Raw genomic sequence first — 6,051 nt, forward strand, 5'->3', positions numbered from 1 at the left:
CGGATTGCTTTTACCGGCCTTAAATAAGGTATCACTTACGCTATGAAAATTTAAAATGGTAGGAGAAGGATGCTAATAAAATTAAAAGGAAAAATAACTATAATTATAGATATTTAATGTTTTTAATTAAAATAGGATTCCTATCACAAAAGAAATGTAGCACAGAAATATAAAAAAAACAAACACGCGTGTCTTCTGCAAACATTTGGGCGACCCTCGGCGTGATTTATAAAATCCGGCCCGTGCTTCGTTCAATGAAACTACCACTGAATAACGACACGCTACTTAGGAACAAAAGAGAAGGGTTCCTTCGAGTGACATGAGATTTAGAGGGGCTCGATGAAGGGAGGCAGCTATCGGCGACGGGCGAGCCGATTGAGCGCAAACGAGGACGTATCTTGGAATTTTTCCAACCTGTGAAAGAGCAAGTATTTTCGAAATGGTTTAGGAAATACTCCCCAAATACGATTTTGCAACATGCTACTACCCAAAGGGAATTCTTGACGAGACTTTTGAACTCGCGCTTTGATACTTGCAGGATTTTGGGTTTGTTGTAATATTATGTGATGGAACGGTAAGGGGTAACGTCAATAGGAAGTAGACTCGCTCGTCTGGACACGTGCTCCTGACATAAACGAGAACTAAGAACGACCTGAAAACATTCCGTTTTGTTAGAAGCATATATTTTCAATGAAATTCAAGTACATTGCATTAGTCAATCTTTCAAAAGACTGAGAATTCGATTTTCAAGTATCGATTTAAAACTAGTTAAATACATGACTTCAAGTGTAACGCACTTCAACGGATGTCGCAAAGCGGATCCTTAATACAGTGACCTTTAATTTTGCTTTGATACTGTCAATCTGTTGTATTATTACATCAAGTATATCCTTTTGACGTTTTCTAAGCATTTTGTTGAAAAACATATTTGAATGCTTTTAAATGAAAACGATTTTGTTCAGCCACCCTCAACTATAGAGATTATTGAATTTTGTTATGTAAGGAAACTTGACAACTTCATTCATCGACATTTCTCGTTTACTAATAACAGAACAATAAATTATTATGTTTGACGTACATGATCCTTTTATCGGCTAAAGTACATAACTTTCGCCTTAATACACTTAAGAGGCGAGGTCAGAAACATTAGGCGTTAATAAAACTGGATAATGAAAGCAATGAAAGAGCTTCAAATGCCAGGCGAGATAAAGTCGTAAATAGTTTAACGGGCGCTAAATCCCGATTATCATCAACTCGAGATATCGTAAATGCGTTACTGGTGTTTTATCGCCGGCCGCTGGACCCCGGCTCATAAACCATACATCCAGCTTCCAATTAAATGGACAGAGTTTACATAATATTGCTTATAAATTTAATGGTTTTATGAATTACAGATTACAGATTTCCATGGGCGGCAGTAGCCACTTACCATATCAGGTGGACTGCATGCTCGTCTGCTACTCCTATATTATAAAAAAAAAAACACAAATGTTAAAATCCGTCAGACCGTAGGTACATGAACTACTGAAAGTTTGAAACTGTCCATCTCTCCTATCTCAGAGCATCGGAACGCACAAGTTGCGCCTTGCGCCGGACCGCGAGCACTCAAGTCCTACAGTTCCGGAATCAAAGTTAACGCACTGCATTTACAATAGATAAACTTGTAGCTCTGTAGTTGCGGACTGCAATTGTATTACGTGTTGAGTTTCATTGTATTTTGAATATGTTCTAGTTCTACATTTCTCGTTTATTATGCTTTTGTGAGACTTAATGTTACGGAAATTCAGTTAACAACGACATAGTAAAGTAACATTTCCATGGTAGTAATGTTAGATTTAAATCTAATATCATAAATATACAAGAAAAAAGATGGCAACATATTTTGTGGTCCAACTGATGTACGAACAATTCAGTTAAAATCATTTACTCCTTTGATCTAACGAATTTCCTTTCCTAACAGAATTAATAAAATAGTGGCAAATGTGCACGGACTATCCTAACGTGGAGTTTGGTGTCCTAGTTAATATATTTCAAATAAATATTTGACTCATGTGACTGTAACATATAAGTAGTATACATAATTATTTATTTTCATCGTGTAATTTTAAGTTGTAAGCAGAAACACTAGAAGCTGTTATTTTCTTGTTATCTATTTTTATCTGTATATTTGGTGAACAGCAGTGCCCGCACGGCTCGCACGGATAGCAAACCCGCATTCGATATTCCCTCTAAACAGTTTCCAAAAACGATTTAAAAATAACAGGACCGTCTACTGCTTAAATATATACTCGAACATTTCTCAATAGAATTACAGCCAACTATGGTGGTAACTTGTAGAAGAATAAATAATTTAGTGATTTGCACACAGTAGGGTGTTTATTGCTCGTATATTTGAAATTTAAGTGTTGTACATACTCGTGCAACGATTAGTAGGATTATATTTCTATATTATTGTATTCCATAAAAATTGTTTTAATAGGTAAGTATTACAGGGACACTACACTTTTATGGGCGTTATAATTAACATTGAATAACGATTAGTATATTTTCGCTGAAACATCAGCGCCAACTTGCTCGCTATCATCAATTACATTCAGTTTCATGAAATCTTTTAAAATCCCGTTACAAAATTTAGTTCCACCATGTATATTTTCTTCCTGCCAACGCTAGTCAGTTCGCTCGCAGTTCCACTTCGCCGAATAAAACTCTGCCCGCGCAGTTCACCTGCTCCCCCGCTGCAGTCATCGCGTTTTGTGCGGGTAGTTGTTAATTTTATTGTATCGCTACGAGGCTTTGACACTGTTTTCCTGCATATTACTGTCTACGTGTTGTTTGTGAGGATAAAATGTTCCACCATTGTAATACAGTTACATTTCCGTATAGAAATACATTATAAATACTACTATAAGTAGCTAACTTATAATGTTGAAAATGAAATGAAAAATACCAAACGTTTCGTTGTGAAATATGAAACCATGATAATACGTTACTATCATCGTACTAGATATCTCAAAAGTTAAAATTTATCTATGTTGTAACAATGACAATATGTAGGATTTTGTTTTATTAATTTTTAATATCAAATCCTTAATCTTTCTTATGTTATGATAATTCTAAGCCCCGGATTACATTTTTAGAGTTGTACGAATGTCTTCAATATTGTTTGTATGAAATAATGTTTATTTAGAGTTATAATCAACTGAATACTATCTTTACAATCTAAAAACCTTCTTACCTAGAATGTACTAATTATCATATTGGTCCTCCACGGTTCGGTTTGCACGGTCATTTTTACCGCGTACGTGCAAAATGTGGAATGAACTTCCTCCTGAGGTATTCCCTCAGGACTATGACATGGGGCTCTTCAAGAGGGGTGTAAAAAGAGCTCTCCTTCAAAGCCGGCGATGCATTGGCGACTCCTCTGGTGTTGCAAATGTCCATAGGCGACGGTGACTGCTTTCCATCAGGTAGCCCGTCTGCCTTATCGTTAGGTTAAATATAAAAAAAAAAATTGTTATAAATGGGAAACTACATAGATGTCACTACTGTGTCTAAAATGCTAAGCAAAAAGAATATAACCACTACGATGCCAAGCTGGCCGGATAAAAAGAAGCAATGGTGGATGACCTCGATGACGATAACAGGAATGACAGATTAGAGAGATGTCTAAGAACTATGGCGTGGTTATTGAGAATTGTTTCTTTAGAATTGGATTATTGTTTATAGAAAAGCGTGTTGAATATATCAATGTTGTAATATTACCGCACCATTAAATATTGTTCTGGACTATGGTCATGTGTCCATCTTACTTAATATGATTATTTATCTCTGATTTTAATAATATGTATATCTACTTAATCTTATACGTTAGCACCTCGTGCCTGGTCGGTGTCGTTGCCGCGTGTCGACGCAGCGTCGCGCAGTGTCACTCGGTGTCGCTCGGTGTCGCTCGGTGTCGGCTGTCGGCACTATCGCCCGCTGTCTACATCATCAATCTTGTCTCGCTTATCTCTATCCGCGTTATTGTCTCATTGATAAATCAATCAAATAGCTCCAAAAGCATTAAGGGAAAATATTTTGTTTTGTAATTTTTTCACTTGAGTTTTTAAGTCTTTAAGTGTTTATTTTATTTTGATGTAATATCCGCTATTGATAAATACACTGCAGGAAGGATGTGCAGATTAATATTGTATAATTTACCTACAATGATAATTAAAAGCTTATTTTTATGGTTCAAGAAGCACTTTACTGTATAGTTAGGTTACATAATATGATGTAAATTAGTAAAGATTCCAAAATCCTGTAATTTCTAGGTCATGTTTCGGGCTGAAGAGTAGAAATCGATACTTATATAGAAAAGTCTCTTCAAATTTAAGAAGCCTCTACTTAAGTCTTACCTACTTAAGTCTTAAGTACTTAATAATTAAGTAGTATTAAACTACTTAATTATGAGAACACTCGTTGTTGAAATCAAACAGTACCGTCGATTGTTGACGGAATACAAAAAAGTGAGCGGTTTGAGTGGCTCCTCCATTAAATAAGAACGGAGCGGGATATTACGAGCGCTCGCCGCTCAAATGCTAATTAACATGTCCCTCCAGCCTCGCCGGCTCATCATTGCGAAGAGCCAATTTTTCGTTGTCATCCAAGCAGACAATAAAACTCATCGGAGGGTGTTTTTGGCCGCCGACGTCGTTACGCGGGCGGCGGCCGGCGCGCGCTCCGGCGGCCGCTTTGTGCCCGCGCCTATCCGTCTTCGTCATCTTACTAATTAGGAGAATGAAACTCATCGTTATCTTATTCACATTTTTATTGAGAAATTCGAGTTCATTAACATTAATTTAATTATAAATTCATTCGCTAGCGTAAAGTCTAAACAACCTGCTTGCAAGTCCAGTCTCGGCCCCGGGGGCTTTCTCGCCGCTCCTCTAACATCTAACAGTACTATATAATCTATGTATAATACAACTGATCACCTCTGGTTGCACAGCTTATTGCTATAGTGTTGCTCATCGTGAGGAACTAGGACACCTCAGACTTCGTACGCGTTTCAAATAAACTCCGAATATCAAAATATCGTAGTAACAAGTCGAGAGACGAAGAGTCGTTGTACGTAAAGATTCTTTGAATATTTTCTTGCAATTCACGTCTCGTAACGGTATATTTACAACGATTGCACCATTAAGTAGCTAATAATTATTATAAATGACTAGAAATAAGACAATATTTGGCTGATTCTTAGACTACGTGTCCATACATCGTGTGCAGTAAAATTATTTTATTCACCTGTCTTATAATTCGTTTAGTTTTCCATAATGAGTGCCTATATTTTTTGTAAAACTATTTAGGTATTTAATCAATCGGTTACACTTTGGCACACAAGTATTAACAAAATATTACAATTTTCGAATAAATATTTATCAAAGACTGTCAATTGTTACAATAGCAATTTATCAAATGTTATGTATAGATCGAATGATTCAACTTCGTACAATATAGAAAGTAATTTGGTAAAATTTAGTGAAGACAAATGAGCGGGGATTAATTTTTGAACGAACGATCTCATCATTAGGGGAGACAAATCGCTGGAGATGAACAAAGTGGTGAGAAGTGTGACGTGGCAGAAAGTGGCGGACTCGGCGGAGACAGGCCATGGACGGATCGTACTTAAGATAAAACGGTGATGGAGCTTACAAATTAATTACAGATTTAAATTAAAACTCACTACAAACAATGTCTTTGGATATTAAAGTGACAAATGAAGGTCGTTATTAAATTACATCAGTTTTGCTTAATAATTACAATTTGGTGTAATGTTGATTATTATTTCAAGTACAACTAGATATTGATTTAATAGGTACTTTAACATTTTGATAGAGAATACGCACTTTAGTTTTTATTGCTATATTATGAAGTTTAAATAAAATATTAGAAATCAGCTTATATATGGCAGTGATTATAAGGCATTTTCTCTATACCTTAGCGGCGCATAGTGAATATAATGTAAGCCATTGTTTGACTTAATTCTACATTTTTACAGTTTTATTGAAT

Source organism: Epargyreus clarus, unplaced genomic scaffold, assembly GCF_041222505.1.
Source record: "Epargyreus clarus isolate Ecla_fem2 unplaced genomic scaffold, WU_Ecla_fem_2.2 ptg000027l, whole genome shotgun sequence".
In the NCBI taxonomy this organism is placed as follows: domain Eukaryota; kingdom Metazoa; phylum Arthropoda; class Insecta; order Lepidoptera; family Hesperiidae; genus Epargyreus; species Epargyreus clarus.